This window comes from Corylus avellana, chromosome 9, assembly GCF_965113065.1.
Source record: "Corylus avellana chromosome 9, dhCorAvel1.hap1.2, whole genome shotgun sequence".
Taxonomy (NCBI): Eukaryota; Viridiplantae; Streptophyta; class Magnoliopsida; order Fagales; family Betulaceae; genus Corylus; species Corylus avellana.
This window is the reverse complement of record NC_142498.1, coordinates 460372-478971: the sequence shown is the minus strand read 5'-3', so window position 1 is coordinate 478971 and position 18600 is coordinate 460372. Positions and strand designations below refer to the sequence as shown.

The window sequence follows — 18600 nt, the reverse complement described above, 5'->3', positions numbered from 1 at the left end:
TAGATTAGACAAAAGCAATCTCATACCCATAACGCAAATTCACTAAATAAGATCAAAGAAGGGGAAAACCAACTCACAAAAGAGCAACAGTACCAGGGCAGTAGCAATGGGGGTTCTTTACACCACCGGAGGTGGGAGCTGACCTACGGGTAGCACTTTTTTTTTTTTTTTAAAAAAAAAAGAATTAATTAATTGTTTTTTTTTAGTTTTATATATTTATATTTTTAATATGTTTATATTTTTTTTTATTAAGAGTGACACATGTCATCATTTTATTGGCGTTGACATGTAACTTAACAGAATCCGTTAATGTTTTAACAGAATTTGACTCTAAGGGCTAAATTGTTTTTTTTAGTATACCCTAAGAACCTTTAAGTTTATTTTGATACCACATAGAGTGATATATAATTTAGGCCAACCATAAGAATTGATATTGCATTTATCCCTAATTTTTATTTCAAATTATGTTACCATATTTTTTGTTGGGCCCCTCCAATAATATTAATTATTTGGCTCCACCACCACTGCAATTCACCGTCACACATGTTCCTCCACCCATACAAAACATCCTACTTCCACCCACATTCGGCCCTCCCTTCTTCTAGCCCATAGTTGGTGTAATTTCTGACTTTGAGGTAAAGTTGAAAACCCAGCCCTTCTCTTCGTTGGCCCATATTGGCACTCTCTCTTTTTCATTTCTTGGCATTTGAGAAAAGTTTAAAACTCAGGCCTTTCCCTTCTTTGACCTATAGTTGGCCATCTCTTCTCACCAAAAAAAAAAAAAAATCTCTCTTCTTAGCCCATAGTTGATCCTCTCTCTTCTTCCTTTTTTGGTGTAAAGTTTAAAACCCGGACCTTTCTCTTCTTTAGCCCATTGCAGGCGACACTACAACAACAACAACAAAAAAGTCTCTCATTTTCTTTTAGGTAACAAATTGAAGGTTGCTCCGCCTCCATTGTTTACAGGGGAGTGTTAAAGTGCATTCAGTCAAGCCCACAACAGCACACCTAAACCCTTGCTTGAATTGCTAGCAATTTAGACCGACAATGTGAGAGAGGCCACACCCACTCTCCAAATAAATTTAATTTGAGTTATTTGGCCTTCTATATATTCGAACAAATTGATTCTATATGAATTCTCTTACTTTACTTGTCCAAACCACTAGAAATTCGAGTAAGTAATTGTAGTCCCTCCAAGGCGGCCTTATCAAATCTTTGTTGGTAAGTGTTTAAATTTACTGACGTGCCCTTCACTGCATTGTTTAAGTTTTAACTTTTCATATTTGTCCAAAAATATAAAAAGAAGGGGAAACTTCAGAAAACCCCCCTGAAGTTCCAGCCGATTTGAAAAAGCCCCCCTGAATTTCCAAATCTCTCAATTAGCCCCCCTGAACTTTGGTTTTCTCTCACATAACACCCTTCCGTCCATATGAATCGTTAAAGCCTAACGGACGCCCACTCACGTGATTTTCACGTGATAATTTTCGGCTTGCTTACCCATTTTGCCCTCATTAGTGTCTTACTAACCCTTCACTCTCACCCTTAGACACGCTCACTCGTCGAAGCACACCAAACTGGAAGACGAAGACCCACGGCCGAAGCTTGCGGAGAAAATGTGGAAGCTGATGGGTTGATTGGGTTCCAGCCATCGATTCGAAGGCTTAGAAAGAGAGTCGAAGAAAGAAAGCTGAATATAAGTACATCTGGCGGCGAAGAATCCCCCACGACGGCGAGACCCAGACCGGCGAAAATCATCCACCGGCAAACTTACTCACTGTCCAGTACCGGCGAGGTGACGACGGTTAAAGATGGAGCACTCCGAGGGTGAGCTAAGCGATTCAGGATCGAGCTATCCAATTTGCAAATGTGGGAGCAAAACCGTTGTCAAAACAGCATCAACAACTAAAAATCATGGAAAAAGGTTTTATGCCTGTGTAAATTATGTGGTAAGATGTGTTTGAGAATTTATTTATTTATTTTCACATAAATTTGCTGCTCTTCCCGTTATGCCTAAATCATTTAATGATGGATTAAACTCTAATTTGTATGACCCTAATTTGTGTGATTATGCAGAATGAAACAAATCGTGGTTGCAATTTTTTTAAATGGGTTGAATCAGATTTTTGTGTGTGCGGTGATCGACTGATGTCAATGTTGTTGGCGTGGCAGCACGATTTGAAGTCCGAAAGGGCAATGGAAGTGTTGAAATGCAAGATTGAACTTGCTGAGTACAAGTCAAAAATTGAAGTTGATGCTGCTAATTTTGCACTTAAACTTGAAAGGGTTGAGAATAAGTATCGTTCGATGCAGCTGAAGTTTCAGGTTGCACTTGCATGTTGTTGGTGTCTTGTTGCTGTATTGTTGTGTTTCCCTTTTTCTAATGGACTTGCATCAAATCTGATGTTAAGCAGCTGAAAAAGACAGTTTGTTGTCTTTATTTGTATCAGACTTGTATCAATTGACCATATGGTTATGTTTTTTGTACCCAACTTTTGTGTAATATTTGGCATGGTTTGTATGAATTTTCTTGGTACAAATTTAGAAGCATCCAAATTGATTGGTTCACTAAACTTTCCAACCCACTTGTGACCGCAATTTCTCTTATTGGTTGATGCTGTGTTACCTTCACTTGGGAAATAAAACATTGGCAAAATGTTGTCAATTGAACTCAATTTAAATCCAAAAGTATTAAAAGTTACATCATCCACATGTACTCAATTTAACGTAATTAATACCACAAGAACACTAAATGTATAAGCACTTGTAAATTAATCCAACTATCAAAATCATAGCAAACACTATGTATAGATAGTGTTTACTACTTAAGAAATTATACCTCAACTCAATTCCAAAAGTATTAAAAGTTACATCATCCACATGTACTTAATTTAACCTAATTAATACCACAAGAACACTAAATGTATAAGCACTTGTAAATTAATCCAACTATCAAAGTCATAGCAAACACTATGTATAGATAGTGTTTACTACTTAAGAAATTATACTTCAACTCAATTCCAAAATAACAAGTAGTAAAGAATTTATAGCAAAAACTATATGTAGATAGTGTTTAGTACTTAAGAAATTATACCTCAATCTAAATCCAAAAGTACTAAAAGTTACATCATCCACATCCATAAAATACATGACCATCATCTACAATGTGTCCATTACAATGTATACACAATACCCCAAATACTTACAAGCTGTAAGTGGTCAAACACAAAACACAATAAATTTTACACCAAACAAGTACATGACAACCATCTAGAATTCATCCATTACATTGTTTACAAAAATAGCCCAAAGAGTTACAAACCGTTGGGGTATAATTGTTTACATTGTTTACAAAAAATAGCCCAAAGAGTTACAAACCGTGAGTGGTCAAACACAAAATAAAGTTGACACCAAACCGGCACATGTCCAAAGAGGTCAATGATTATAGTGTTTACAAAATACATCAAACGGCTACAACGTATAATAAAGTTTAGGGTTTACAATGCTTGCATACCACCCCAAACACAAAAAAGAAAAAGGTTAGTTCACACATTCTTTCATCTTGTCATGGTCAATGCATTTTCTTCTTCCCTTTGTCCATTCTTCGAACATGTTCATCAAAACCTGGTGGATGGTTATCAGCTGTCCCTTGGCCCTTTTGTATGTCGAAATCATGCGGGGCTGTTCTAAATGTCATACCGCCAACTCTGGGAGGACCCCAAGAGCATAATGGTCCACCCCCTGGAATTGGTGGTGGCCCAGTAGGACTGCCAGTCAGATCAACAACAAGCTTCTGCCTATTGCCAGGTTCTCTTCCACTTCTAACATGTTCCCTCAGCCTACCACTTGCTCTCGTCCTTGTTGCCAACCCTAGGGTTCTTTTATCCTTGTTCCCAAAAATGGTAGATGCCTGCATTTCAGCAAAGTATACAATTAGGCCCCTATATTTTGTGTGACTCTTAATTACATGGATATGAAGAATGACTCACATTTTGTTTGTAGGCATAAGGTGTTGCTGTTTTGGCTGGTTGGGTGGCAGCAGGTGCATTTCCTGGTTGGGTGGCAGAGGTTGCTACTCCCACAAGCTGTGATGCAATATCTGAACATGGCCTTAATGCAGCCTGTGTTGCAGGATGGGATGCAATATCTGATGCTGCCCTAAATGCAGGCTGGCATGAGCTGTGAGGTGATGCAGGGAGGGATGCTGGCCTAAATACAGGCTGGCAGGAGCTGTGAGGAGATGCAATATCTGATGCTGGCCTCAATACAGGCTGTGAGACATGATCTGATGCCGGCTGTGAAGGTCTTTGAGTTGTGGTTGTTGAACAACCACCAGTTGCTGATCCTCCTGCCCTTTGTGAACCTGATGGTGTGTTCACTCTTCCCCTTTTCCTGCTGGTAGTTGTAGTGGCAGGTGAAGATCCATCCTGCATCAACTGACAGGAAAAATGAAGAAATAAATAAGTATGCAAATATGTAAATAAATTTAGTGAATTAAACAATAATCAGCAATTGAGTAGATACCATGTCCAAATTCCAGTCAGTTGATGCATTATACCTGTAGTACTTTTTGACACGTGCCCTTCTTTCATCTTGTCTCTGCCTAGCAACACATGACCTCTTGTTGTGGCCAAATTTCATGCAGTACCCACATTTATTTTTCTGCCCCCCCTTTCTAATTGTATTAGGATTTCTTGGTTCATCAACAGACCTATCTCTTACTTTCTTAGGTCTACCAGGAGGTGCCCTAGCCTTGGGTGGCTCAATCTTTGGTTGGCTGCTTCTAGGCCATTGCTCTTCACTTGGCACAGGATAGACAACGTGGTCATAAGCCTTGAGGTACTTTTCCTTGCCATAGTACTCACTTACATACTCAGTTGGTTCCCCACCTTGGTGTAAAATGGCAGAAATTGCATGCGCACAGGGGATACCAGTCACATCTCATTTCCTGCAGCCACAAGTGCCAGCTTCCATATCTACAACAAATTTTCTCCCAAGGCACTCCACCTCAAACATACCCTGACCGGCATATGTACACCAACAATTACTGCCTGCATCCTCTTCTTTTTCTAGCCTCTTCCTAATCTTTGGCCCTAAGGCCTCCTCCATTGAACTTATCAACTCTTTCTTCCTCACATACCTTCTCATCAACTTACATCTAATTCCTTCCAACATGCTCAAGATTGTCTGGTCACGGAATTTTTTGATCCAAGAATTGAAACTCTCACAAGTATTGTTGTGTAAGAGGCTGGACTTACAATGTGTATTGAACCATCCCCTACACCAAGTGTTAGGATCTATCTTCTCTAGGTAAGCATGCGCATCCTTGCTAACCATCTTCAGCTCATCCATTACTCCATAGAACTCATTCTTTGTGTATGATGCGGCAGCTCGCCAAAGAAGGTCCTTCAATAGCACCCCCCGATGACCAGCGTACAAGTGCCTAACACATGTACGATGCTCAGACTGCGGACATACTTGTTCTAGGCTTGGAATCATGCCCTGCACAATAGTTGAAAAAAATAATTAGTTGCATTACAATAAATACTAAATTGATATGAATAATAAATGAATACAAGTATTTTACCTTTTATCGATCCGAAATGAAAGTCAACCCATGTGGAGTAGGGCCAAGATCTGCAACAAGTGCCTCAAGAAACCATGTCCAGCTATCCTTCGTCTCAGCCTCCACGACAGCCATTGCAATAGGGTACATGTTGTTGTTGGCATCCCTGCCCACAGCAGACATCAACTGCCCCTTATACGTTCCCTTCAGAAAACATGCATCAAGACCCACAACAGGCCTACACCCTTCAAGAAAACCATTCTTCATGGCTGCCAATGAAATATAAATCTTCTGAAATCTGCATGGCACCTGAGGCATTGGTCTCTCAACCATCAATAGCAAACAACTACCTACATTAGTGTTCCTAACCATGGAGCAATAATCCCACAACCGATGGTACTGCTCATCAAATTTTCCATAGATTGATTCTCTTGCTTTTTTCCTAGCCCTATACAGAGAACTGACATGGACATCCACATTATATTTGGATTTCGCTTTTTTTTGCAACACATCTATGGGCATGTTTGGCTGCTCCCTAAAAGAATCCATGCAACAATCAGCAATCCAACTTGAAGTGACCATATGATTGTGGTACTTCCTGGAACAACTGTGTTTGGGCCTAAGGGATACTAAAAGGAATGTCATCTCATTCTCCAACTGCCTCCCATATACCCTATACCTACAATTTGTATCTTTGCAAACAACCACAATCCTCTTCTTTTCATTTTTCTTGAATTTCAGATCCTTCCCTCTGATAATATTGTACTGTCTCACGGCTTATCTAAATTCAGCTGCATCATGAAATGTATTCCCTACAACCAATGTCGGATTAGCCATATCAGTGGGATCAAAAGGAACTCTAGTGGTTACATCCCTACGGATTCTGTGAACTGTACTATCATCATCACTAGAAGGGGGTGATTCTAGATGATCACTACCATAATTCTCTACATTATCATCACTTTCTTCCCCACCCTCCACAGCCCCACCCTCACCAGCATCCTCACCAGCATCACCCTCACCAGCATCCCCAACATCCCCAACATCCCCATCCACATATGCATCTTCAACAACCCCTTCAGAATTTCCAACCCCCTCATGGATGTCCCCACTAGGAACAGTAACATCATCCTCAGAATCAACACAATCTGTATCATCACTAAGCACTGAATCCCAGAAGGCATCCTTCCTAAACACAGCTGCCCTCTCATTCTCTGAATCCTCCTCTTCCTCTTCATCAACTACATCATCCACTACACCATAACTTACTATATACAACACTACCAGATCATGATCTAAATGTTTGGAAACCATTTCATTCACATTGTAGTCAGATGACATAAGTCTTAAGCCTTGGTCTAAAGGCAATCCTGGTAAACTATAATACACAAGGTCCCCAGACCTATAGCCATATCTACTACACACATCTTCTATGTCAGAAAATTTCATCTTGTGCACATCATACGAGTTTGGGTCATGACTAACATTACCCCCAACATAATGAATCCTACATTGCCTGTTAAAAACACCCCCATAGTGCACCTCAAACATGATATAACGTGTACCCATCTCGTATCCTGCCACATTCATTACATTGAAATGTAGTTTAATATTATAGCCATAGTACTCATATTTAGGGTTTATGAATGCACACAAGGTTAGACATTTGAAATAAACTAAACATGAATTTTTTAAAGTAATCATTAATTGTTGTAAGATCCATCAAGGTAAAAATTAAACCAAAGTAAAAACCCAAAACAGCACACAAATGACCCAACCCTAACTCAAAGTACTCAGCATATATTTAGGGTTTATGAATGCACACAAGGTTAGACATTTGAAATAAACTAAACAGGAATTTTTTAAAGTAATCATTAATTGTTGTAAGATCCATCAAGGTAAAAATTAAAGCAATGTAAAAACCCAAAACAGCACACAAATGACCCAACCCTAACTCAAAGTACTTAGCATATATTTAGGGTTTATGAATGCACACAAGGTTAGACATTTGAAATAAACTAAACAGGAATTTTTTAAAGTAATCATTAATTGTTGTAAGATCCATCAAGGTAAAAATTAAACCAATGTAAAAACCCAAAACAGCACACAAATGACCCAACCCTAACTCAAAGTACTCAGCATATATTTAGGGTTTATGAATGCACACAAGGTTAGACATTTGAAATAAACTAAACAGGAATTTTTTAAAGTAATCATTAATTGTTGTAAGATCCATCAAGGTAAAAATTAAACCAAAGTAAAAACCCAAAACAGCACACAAATGACCCAACCCTAACTCAAAGTACTCAGCATATATTTAGGGTTTATGAATGCACACAAGGTTAGACATTTGAAATAAACTAAACAGGAATTTTTTAAAGTAATCATTAATTGTTGTAAGATCCATCAAGGTAAAAATTAAACCAAAGTAAAAACCCAAAACAGCACACAAATGACCCAACCCTAACTCAAAGTACTCAGCATATATTTAGGGTAAAAATAACTACCCAGCCCACAATTCCAGCAAAGTAAAAACAACCAACCCCAATTCCAGCAAAGTAAAAACAACCAACCCCTAAGTTTCATCAAAGTAAAAACAACCCAACCCACAATTTCAGCAAAGTAAAAACAACCCTAAAGCATATATTTTATCCTAATAAGCATATATTTTATCCTAATTCATATCACAAACACATCTTTTAATACAATTGTCCCTTTAATAAAAATTATCCATCTTACCCCTGTACTCATAGCAGCCACAAACAAACCACAAGGTTTAAGTAGTAATTTCAAAACCAAATGTAAGAAGTGTGGTCGTGGTCACGTTTTTTCCTATACCCAAATGACTACATTACCCCTAAACCAAATGCAACAACTCCACAACTGAAACTCTCTGCCAATACACTAAGCACAGTTGTCCCTTATAAGGTCAGCAACCAAAAATTCTATGTTAAAGCACGATCACTTCATTCCCTTACAGGTAATGGAAGGGACCACTTTACTACTTTATTCATAGTATAAAATCATGCTGCTACTCACATGGCCAACACAAGTCGAACCTAGGGGACCACATCTACATCAGACAAAAGAACAACAACTTCCAACAAAACAAACGATCCTAAACAATAAACACATGACAACTTTAAACGTATTGTCTGACAAACACCATAAATAATGACCCACTTCAAATAAATAAAACCCTAAACTAAAATCTCCACAAAATCCATTCCAAACGCGTTACATGCAAAACCCCCAAAACATCCGATACAAATTGTTGGTCAAACACAAATCTCAGAAAATTTATAACAAACCCTAAATGTATATTTTCGGGATAACGAAACTTACTTGATTATCGTGGATCCCAAGCGATTTAGATGGGATTTCTGACTAAACCGTCTCAGATCGATACCCAAACTCCAGCCAAAATGGTTCACCGACAACGAAGACGATGGTTCGCACGAGCAGACCCTTCTAAAAGCGTTTGGGAATTTTGGCTCGATAATCTGCCGAATTAGGTTTTAATTTTTACCACTTTTCGAATGCGGGCAGTTTGGGAATTTCGGTTAGCACTAATGAGGGCAAAATGGGTAAGCAAGCCGAAAATTATCACGTGAAAATCACGTGAGTGGGCGTCCGTTAGGCTTGAACGATTCATATGGACGGAAGGGTGTTATGTGAGAGAAAACCAAAGTTCAGGGGGGCTAATTGAGAGATTTGGAAATTCAGGGGGGCTTTTTCAAATCGGCTGGAACTTCAGGGGGGTTTTCTGAAGTTTCCCCTAAAAAGAAAGAAAGAAAGAAAAGCATATATATAATATATTAGACTTAGCCAAGGCCCAAGATCAAGCCTGGGTTGTAAAAGTGGCCCGAAGGCTAAAAGTTGTTCTAACTTAGTAAATAATTTTGGCCCAATAATTTACAGCAGGGAAAACCCTTTCCATCTATGTTGTGAATAGTACTGATCGATATCGGAAAACTTTACCAAATAGAAGTAGGTTTATGAGGCTAAAACGCTTTTTAGAAATTCTATTTAAGGTGGAAGTAGCATTAGAAGTGGGAAGAAGAGATTTGATGTGTGATGATTTATGTTTTGTGTTTTGCTTCTCCAATGGGATTAGGATTTACGTCGTTTTTATATATCAAAACGCTCGAAAAATACCTCATCTTAAAAAGGTGACATGTTATCAAGACAACCATAAAATAAATTTGGGATAACTTCAGAAAACCCCCCTGAAGTTCCAGCCGATTTGAAAAGACCCCCCTGAATTTCCAAAGCTCTCACTTAGACCTCCTGAACTTTGGTTTTCTCTCACTTTGGACCCCTTTAACATTAAACTACGTCGTTTTGGATGTTTTATACCCATTTTACCCTTCCTCAAAACTATGTCGTTTTGTGTCCTAAAATCACAACACATATCCAGCCCAAAACGACGTCGTTTTAAGCATAATTTTTTTTTTTAATTAAAAAAAGTAAAATATATATATAATAAAAAAAAAAATTAAAAAAAAAAAAAAAAAAAAAAACGGGGGTGGCTTCAGCCACCCCCTTGGCCAAAATGGGGTGGCCGGACCACCCCATTTTTGGCCAAGGGGGTGGCTACAGCCACCCCCTGGCCGATCTGGGGGTGGTCGAGCCACCCCCATGGCCAAGGGGGTGGTCCGGCCACCCCCTTGGCCCCAAAAAAAAAAAAAAAAAAAAGGGATGGGGTGTTTTTGGGGGTGGCCGGACCACCCCCAAGGGGCTGGGGTGGTTTCGGCCACCCCATACCGGCCGTATGGGGTGGCCGAAACCACCCCCAGCCCCTTGGGGGTGGTCCGGCCACCCCATATGCACCCCCCCGCCCCCCCGTTTTTTTTTTTTTTTTTTTTTTTAACCCTTTTGGGGGTGGCCGGACCACCCCCATGGCCAAGGGGGTGGTCCGGCCACCCCCAGACCGTCCAGGGGGTGGCTCTGCCACCCCCTTGGCCAAAAATGGGGTGGTTCGGCCACCCCATTTTGGCCAAGGGGGTGGCTTCAGTTTTTTTCTTTTTTTTTTTTTTTTTTTTTTAAAAATTTTTTTTTTTTAAATTTTGAATTTTTTCTTTTTTAAAAAAAATAAAAATTAATGCCTAAAACGACGTCGTTTTAGGCTGGGTAATTTTAGGACACAAAACGACGTAGTTTTGGGGAAGGGTAAAATGGGTATAAAACATTCAAAACGACGTAGTTTAATGTTAAAGGGGTCCAAAGTGAGAGAAAATGGAAGTTCAGAGGGCTTAAATGAGAGTTTTGGAAATTCAGGGGGGTCTTTTCAAATCGGCTGGAACTTCAGGGGGGTTTTCTGAAGTTATCCCAATAAATTTCTCCCAATTAAAAGGCTTTTTCATCACTTTTGTAAAGACGCTCACTCTCTATAAAATCGAAATACAATTTTTTGTTCAAAGCTTTTTTTTATGATGGAGCCATATCTTGACCACTAAAAAGGAATAGAGGGTGAGGACATTGCCTAATATTGATGTATGCATGATTTTACAGCTTCATATTAATAAAAAGAAACATTTGTGATCAAATTTTATCAACTTGAATATATTCATGGTTAATTAAGTTTATGACTAGAGTAGAGGGTTCTCATATATCAACTTTTTCAACAGATTGATTCTTTATAAATAGACCATGTTTAATCATGAACTATATATATATTGATATTATAGATCCAGCCAAAGAGGAATTCTTTTAAATATGAAGTAATTAATAGGCCAGCGAAAGAATAAAGACAGGTACGTACAATATTGAATATTGAAAACAACTAAAAAGGGTCAGAATGTAGTTAATTAGGATTTCTTCATTCCCATGTTTTGGCCACGTCATTGTACATGTGTTTCTCATCTATAAGATACCCCAATTGCTGATCCATATGAGATCATCAGCTTCTTGCATTTCTTGGGTAAAGCAAAACAGCACGCTAGCGTGCGTGCCACGTCAGTGTAAATTTTATTTTATTTTTTAATTAAAAATTTTACACGGGCGTGGCACACACGGCGCGTGCTGTGTATCACGGCCAGCATTTCTTACTTGAGGATAGAGATGAAAGGCAAGAAACAACATACTTTTTCGATGTATTTTGTGGACTTGGATCGAGCAATTGGACCAAATTCGATCGGCACGCTTTTATGATCATCATTCTTAACTTATCTGCAGCTGTTGCAATTTAAGCCCACAGGCACGAGGTCTCTTGAAAGGGAAAAACCGGAAAAGTGGTCGTTTTGTCTATTGGTTTTTTTTTAAAAAAAATAAATTAAAAAAAAAAAAAAAAAAATCTAGTGCTTTCATGGTTATTGTATTGTATTTAGTATTTTTTAGACGATGTGTCAACACCACATTGGTGGCTAGAAAAATTAAGATATTACAGCTCGTCCTAATATGTGGTAGTAGAGCCGGCTCTCGTTGGAATATTGCACACAAGAATACATACATTAAAAATAAGGTGAGAGAGAGAACGACCGGCTAGTAGCGAGCTAGCTAGTGAGAGAATGCGTGTGACTGTGACGGAGACGAAGCTTGATACGGCCGGCGGTGAAAAAAAAAAAGTGGCAGACAGGAGGGCTATGGCGCGCGGGGAGAAAGAAAGAGAGGGAGGGAAAAAGAAAGAAGAAAAAAAGAAAAAGAAGGAGAACCCAGCGATAGCTGGATTCACGCCTTCCCGAGATGTACTTCTTGACGTGTCAATACAGGACACGTCAAGAATTAATTTTCTTGACGTGTCATATGTGACATGTCAAGAATTGCAAGATAAATTTTTAAATTTTTAAATTTTAATTTATATCATTTTTTTTTCTCTTATATCAATTTTTTCTCTTATATCATTTTTTTTTCTCTTATATAACACATTATACATACAATATATACTTAAAACTAATTAGAGAATAAATAAATTAATATTTTAGATGTACAGATAATAAAATTTATTTTTTCGTGAGGGCTTAATAATCCACTCACTGAACACATATTTTGTGTTGACCGAGTTCATGTGGGGTTTGTGGGTCTTATAAAATAAATGTATTCTGTATGTCCTATTTTTAAAAAATTAATATGGCTATCATATTAATATTACTAAAATGATTTATGCATGATAATATTACTAGAATGATTTATGCTAGAATATTACTAAAATGATTTATGCATGATAATATCATATCATATCATATTAATATGGCTATCATTTCATTTCAAATTAATATTAATGAAATGTTTGATTCATATGTATGATAATATTAATTGGTATACAATATGTATATACCAATTAATTTATACTAATATGATAAAATTAATTTTTCATACCAATTAAAATTAATTTACTACCTAATTTTTTTTAATACATATTGTATAATTAATTTACTACCTAATTATAATTATAATTAATTGTAATTTTTGACGTTCCATTATGACACGTCAAAAATTTTTGAAATCCTACACGTCAATAAATTTTTTATTGACATGTTTATTTAGACACGTCAAAAATTATTGACGTGGCAAACATGAGTTACTGTTTGCCACGTCAATAAAGTCCCTATTTTTTGTAGTGATTGATTGGGGTGGTTTTATCATACAGATTTATTACCTTTTTTATTAGGATCAAGAATTAATTAATAATGCCTCATTTAACTTCTTTTCCTCCAAACATGAATGCATGAGATTTGCATATTAAATTTGTAACTTAATTACATGCCTTAAAATCTTAAAATCAGACACTATATATAATTTCAAGTAGAGGAGGTAAAGAATTACAAGCATCAAATAATTCATAATTCTCTAGTACCAAAATAATCACTCAAAAGACGTACTCCAATGGAGAAGATTTCTTTCAAGATGGCTTTCTTGTTCGTCTTGTTGGTTGCAACATGTTAGTCTCTACTTCTCTTCATGGATGTATATGCTTAATTATCATTAATTAATTATTTGACGTTTTTATTAATTTGATGTACTAATTATGACAGGTGTCCCATTCTCATGCATGGCACGAAATGTTGGAATTCGTTGCGTTAATAACCTTCAATGTAATGTTTTAAGTCAATGTCCGTTCAAAGGCTACTGCGTAAATGGGTATTGTGTGTGCGGACAAGCTAAAGGAGTCGAACAACAAGCTACGGTTGAAGTTAACCATTATGAGTAATAGTGCACTTAAAGTTATGATGGAGCCATATCTTGGCCACTAATAAGGAAATAAGGAATAGAGGGTGAGGACATTGCCTAATATTGATGTATGCATGATTTTTACAGCTTCCTATTAATAAAAAAGAAACATTTGTGATCAAATTTTATCAACTTGAATATATTCATGTTTAGGTTCATGACTAGAGTAGAGGGTTCTCATATATCAACTTTTTCAACAGATTGATTCTTTATAAATAGACCATGTTTAATCATGAACTATATATATATTGATATTATAGATCCAGCCAAAGAGGTATTCTTTTAAATATGAAGTAATTAATAGGCCAGCGAAAGAATAAAGACAAGTACGTACAATATTGAATATTGTTTTTTTTTTTTTTTTTTAACAAACCGAAATCCATTAAAGCATAAGAAAGTTACAGGACAGACACTTAAAGCTAAAAAGCTTAGACATACAAACCCAATTTAAACAGACTACAAACTCCTTAAAGTAGATGAAGATAGAAGTCATCTGCGAATGTAGCCCGAAAAAACTCTTGCTGCAGCGCAATCTAATGGATACTACCATCGGGAGTACGAATACTCCTATCAAGCATCTAAACAGACTTTCAAAAAAGCCATGGAGATTTAGATACTACAAAATGGTTATTTTGTAGAAATTCAATCCCTCACAAAAGGTTAAAATGGTCAACTTTTCATATTTCATAAAAGATTAAAATGGTTATTTTGCAATCAATCAAAACACTGAAAGACAAAAATAAGCCTACTTAATTTAAGTATAAAGAACAAAGAGTAAGGGCAAAATGGTATTTTTAGTCTCAAACAAAAAATCACTATGAGTGCGGTGCTTATTTATAACTTATTAGGTAAAGATCTCCTGCAATATTAAAATTAATATTATTTAATTAATATTTAAATATTAAAAAAATAAGGCTTCGTTTCAAAGTTTTGCCTAAGACCCTCAAATACATTGTGTTGGCCCTGTCTGGTATGAAATTTTTTCGAGAATTGAATTCTTTGAAATTTTAACAGTAAGTAGAGGACTCTGAAACAAACAAAAAGGGCTTTCATTTAACTCAATTAGAGTTCGTATGACCCAGTTTTCATCCAGTCAAAGTTAAAGGTCAAAAAGTCACCATAAGCTAATATATCTTTAAACTTTGCAATAAAATTCACTTCTTAAAATTAAATTTAAACTTCACCGAATACTAATATTAGTCACTTATTTACTCAATTGAGTTTACTTATGTCCAAAAACATATTTGTGAAGCTCAATATTACAACTAAAGTGACATTCTAAAAACGTTGTTTTCGAATTTCGGTGTTTAAATAATGATTTTGTACTAGTATGAAATTTTTTCGGAAACCAAATTCTTTGAAATTTTAAAAGTAAGTGGAGGATTCTGAGACAAACAAAATGAGCTTTTATTTGACTCAATTTGAGTTCACATGACCCAGTTTTCATCCGATCAAAGTTTAAAGGTCAAAAAGTCAACATAACATTGAAAATTGATAATAGAAAAAAACAAAGACGCCTCCATGAGAGCTTCTTCGAAATCAAAAGAAGTCTTCTCTCTCCTAGGTACGGCGGAACCTGGGTTTGGGTGGATTGGGTCCGGCGGAACTCACTGGCGTTTCGGTGGTTTGTGTCTGGCGAAACTCACCATTTTCTAAAGCCGACTGTGACGGCTTCATCACTGTAAGGGCTTTTTCGAAATCAAAAGAAGCCTTCTCTTTCCTAGGTCCGGCAAAACTCACTAGTAGAACTCTTCGGCTCACCGGCGTTTGTGTGGTTTTGGTCCGGCAAAACTCACTAGCATTTTGGTGGTTTGGGCCTGGTGAAACTCATCATTTTCTAGAGCCGACTGTGACAGCTTCATTACCGTAAGGGCTTCTTCGAAATCAAAAGAATTCTCTCTTGGTTCCAGCAAAACTCAGCATCTGTTCGATCTCTCTGAACCTTACATGGTTTGGTCGCCTCCACCTACTGAACGACGCCCACACCTTTCGCCCACCACTAGTATGTTTCTCTTTTGATTCTTTGATTTTTTTGGTTTTGCTCATCTGGATTTTGGTTGAATTTGTGCATCATTGGTTATTTGTGGGTTGTGTTTTAGTGAGGGTTATTTGTGGGTTCTCTGTTTTTGCGGTAAACTAGGGGAGGGAGTAAATGGTTGTTATTGATGAGGTTTGTATTTTAGTGAGTTAACGTAATGAAATCATTATTTAAACACCGAAATTCAAAATTCAAAAATGACGTTTCTAGAATATCACTTTATTTATAATATGGAGCTTCACAAATATGTTTTTGGACATAAGTAAACTTAATTTAGTAAATAAGTGACTAATACTATTGTTTGGTGGAGTTGAAATTTAATTCTAAGAAAAGAATTTTATTGCAAGGTTTAAAGAAGCTTATATTGACTTTTTGACCTTTAAACTTCAACCGGATGAAAACTGGGGCATACGAACTCAAATTGAGTAAAATAAAAGCCCATTTTGTTTGTCTCGGAATCCTCTACTTACTGTTAAAATTTCAAAGAATTCAATTTTCAAAAAAATTTCATACCAAATAAACAAATTCATTATTTAAACACCAAAATTCGAAAACTACATTTTTAGAAGGACAAAGTTTTCCTCCAAATTAGGTTGGAAGAATTTCCTTCAACCTAATTTATAAAAGTGACATGTATCTTTTTTTTTTAATAACATGTGAGATGCACATGAGTTTTTAATAAAAGTTATTCCAACTTTGACCCCGCTATTAAAAAAACATGTGCATCTCACATGTTCAAGGGACACATGTCTCTTTTATAGATTAGGTTGAAGAAAATTCCTCCGACCCGGTTTGGAGGAAAACTTTGTCCTTTTTAGAATATCACTTTATTTCTAATATTGAGCTTCATAAATATGTTTTTGGATACCACACATGCTGACTAATACCCCACGCTGATCAGCATATGGGAAAACCCACTCCCTATAAGGAGAAACCAAGATCCCTACCAACATGCCATGGGGGGGGGGGGGGGGTTCCCACTTAGTTCTTTTTCTTTTATTTACTTTTTTTTTTTTTTTTTGTGTGTGTTTATTTATTTACTTCTTTCTTTTCTTACAGAAATTACATGCAAGTGTGTTTATTATTCTCAATAACATTACATGTCAACATGTCCTTTATGGTCATTTTTGCAACTAATAGTTTTGTTACCAAACATCAATAACTTAAAAAAATTAAAAAAAAAAAAAAAAAAAAAAACTTAAGACATGCAATTACCAAACATGTAAACAACTTTTCAATAAAAGCGTTTTTCACAAAAGCTCACAAACAAAGGGCTTGTTTGGTATTGCGGTGGGAAATAGAGCTTTTGTCTGTGAGTTTTTGTCAAAAGTGCTTCTACTTAACTGCATGTCTTAAGTGTTTTTTTAAATTTATTAATGTTTGGTAACAAAACTAAGAAAATGCTTTTAGTTGTAAAAATGACAGAAATAGGATAGAAAAGAAAAATGACAGAAATATGCTTTTTAAGCTGTTACATATTTAATCTTTCTCTATTTTAATTTATCCCAACTCCACTGATTTCTCGATTATAACTTACCAATTTTGGCAACTTTAGCAGAAATAGGAGAGTAAAAAAGAGAGAAAGATAGTTTCTTTTATGAATAAGAAATCCAAGAAATAAGATATAATTGAGTTTGATTTCCAAAAATAGACAAATTATTCAGTTTGTGACAGCAAAGAAAGAAAAGAGCAAAACCAGAGAAAAAGCCAAACCCCTCCGGCCTCATTTCCTGCTTGCTTACCCGGGTATTTCTTTTGTTTTTTTTTCAGAGTCACATAAAGAGTCAAAAGAAAAGGCACAGCAAAAGAAAAGAAACCAGAAACCACTATAACTTCTCAAACACCTTGGTCTTTGCTTTTTAAAATTTAAGTGTAGGGAACCTTGATTTGAATAGATTGGGTGTTATTATTATTATTATTATTATTTAAAAAGCAAAACAAAGATAATTGGGGTTCTTTTATAACAAACTTAAGGCCCGTTTGGGAGTGCGATTTCAATAAGTGCGATTTTAAAAATTGTGTTTTTAAAATCGCACAAGGGTTTGATGAAATATGCTAAAAAGTATTTTTTTTTTTTTTTTTTTTTATCAATTGAGTGTTTGGATAATATTCGCATATAATTGCGGTTTTATGGCCAAATTACCAATAAGGATCTGTCACTATTCATAGCGCAGTGCATAATAATCGAAAATCAACTATGAAAAAAAAAAAAAGAGAGGCAATTTTTACTCATAAAACCGCATCAAACGATTCAAACTACAAAAGCACATATACAATAGACATAGAAAACACAAAACCACAAAAAAGTAACTCAGATTCTTTTTGTTTTACAAGCTCAAGCTCCTCCACGCCGGGGTGTGCCATCCACCATTTTTGCTGTGTCTTTTTTTAGGGGTGATGGGGCCCTTGGATCGGACTGTTCAAAGCTCGATCTATGTCCCTCCGTCGAACCCACCTCGACACGCACCCCTCCACTGCGCGCTCCGGCCCCGCCCGTTTCCAACGGCTTCCGCTGCTTTTGATTTCAGCAACCCGCGACGGATCGTGTTTGGCACGCGCCTACGCATGGTTTCTTCGCACTCCGGCCAGAATCCTCCGGCGGTGTTTTGTTGGCTTTACTGCCTTTGCTTTATTTTTCCTTCCTTTTTTTTTCGCTGTATTTTATGGTCCTAACATTTTTGGTTGAGGATGTGAATAATTTATTGGCTTGCGAGTCGAGGAGGATGGATGTTGCTATCTATGGATCGGTTTGTCTGTCATGAGCAGACTTGTTTTTACAACTAAAGATTAGTCATAGGTTAGCGGATATTGATGTCATATATTGATCTTA

The 18600-nt window shown here is 36.6% G+C and overlaps 1 pseudogene; it reads right to left on the bottom strand.

Annotated features, from left to right (window-relative positions):
* Window positions 1–3568: 3568 nt before the first annotated feature.
* Window positions 3569–5896, bottom strand: LOC148583539 (uncharacterized; annotated as a pseudogene).
* Between the last annotated feature and the right edge of the window lie 12704 nt (window positions 5897–18600).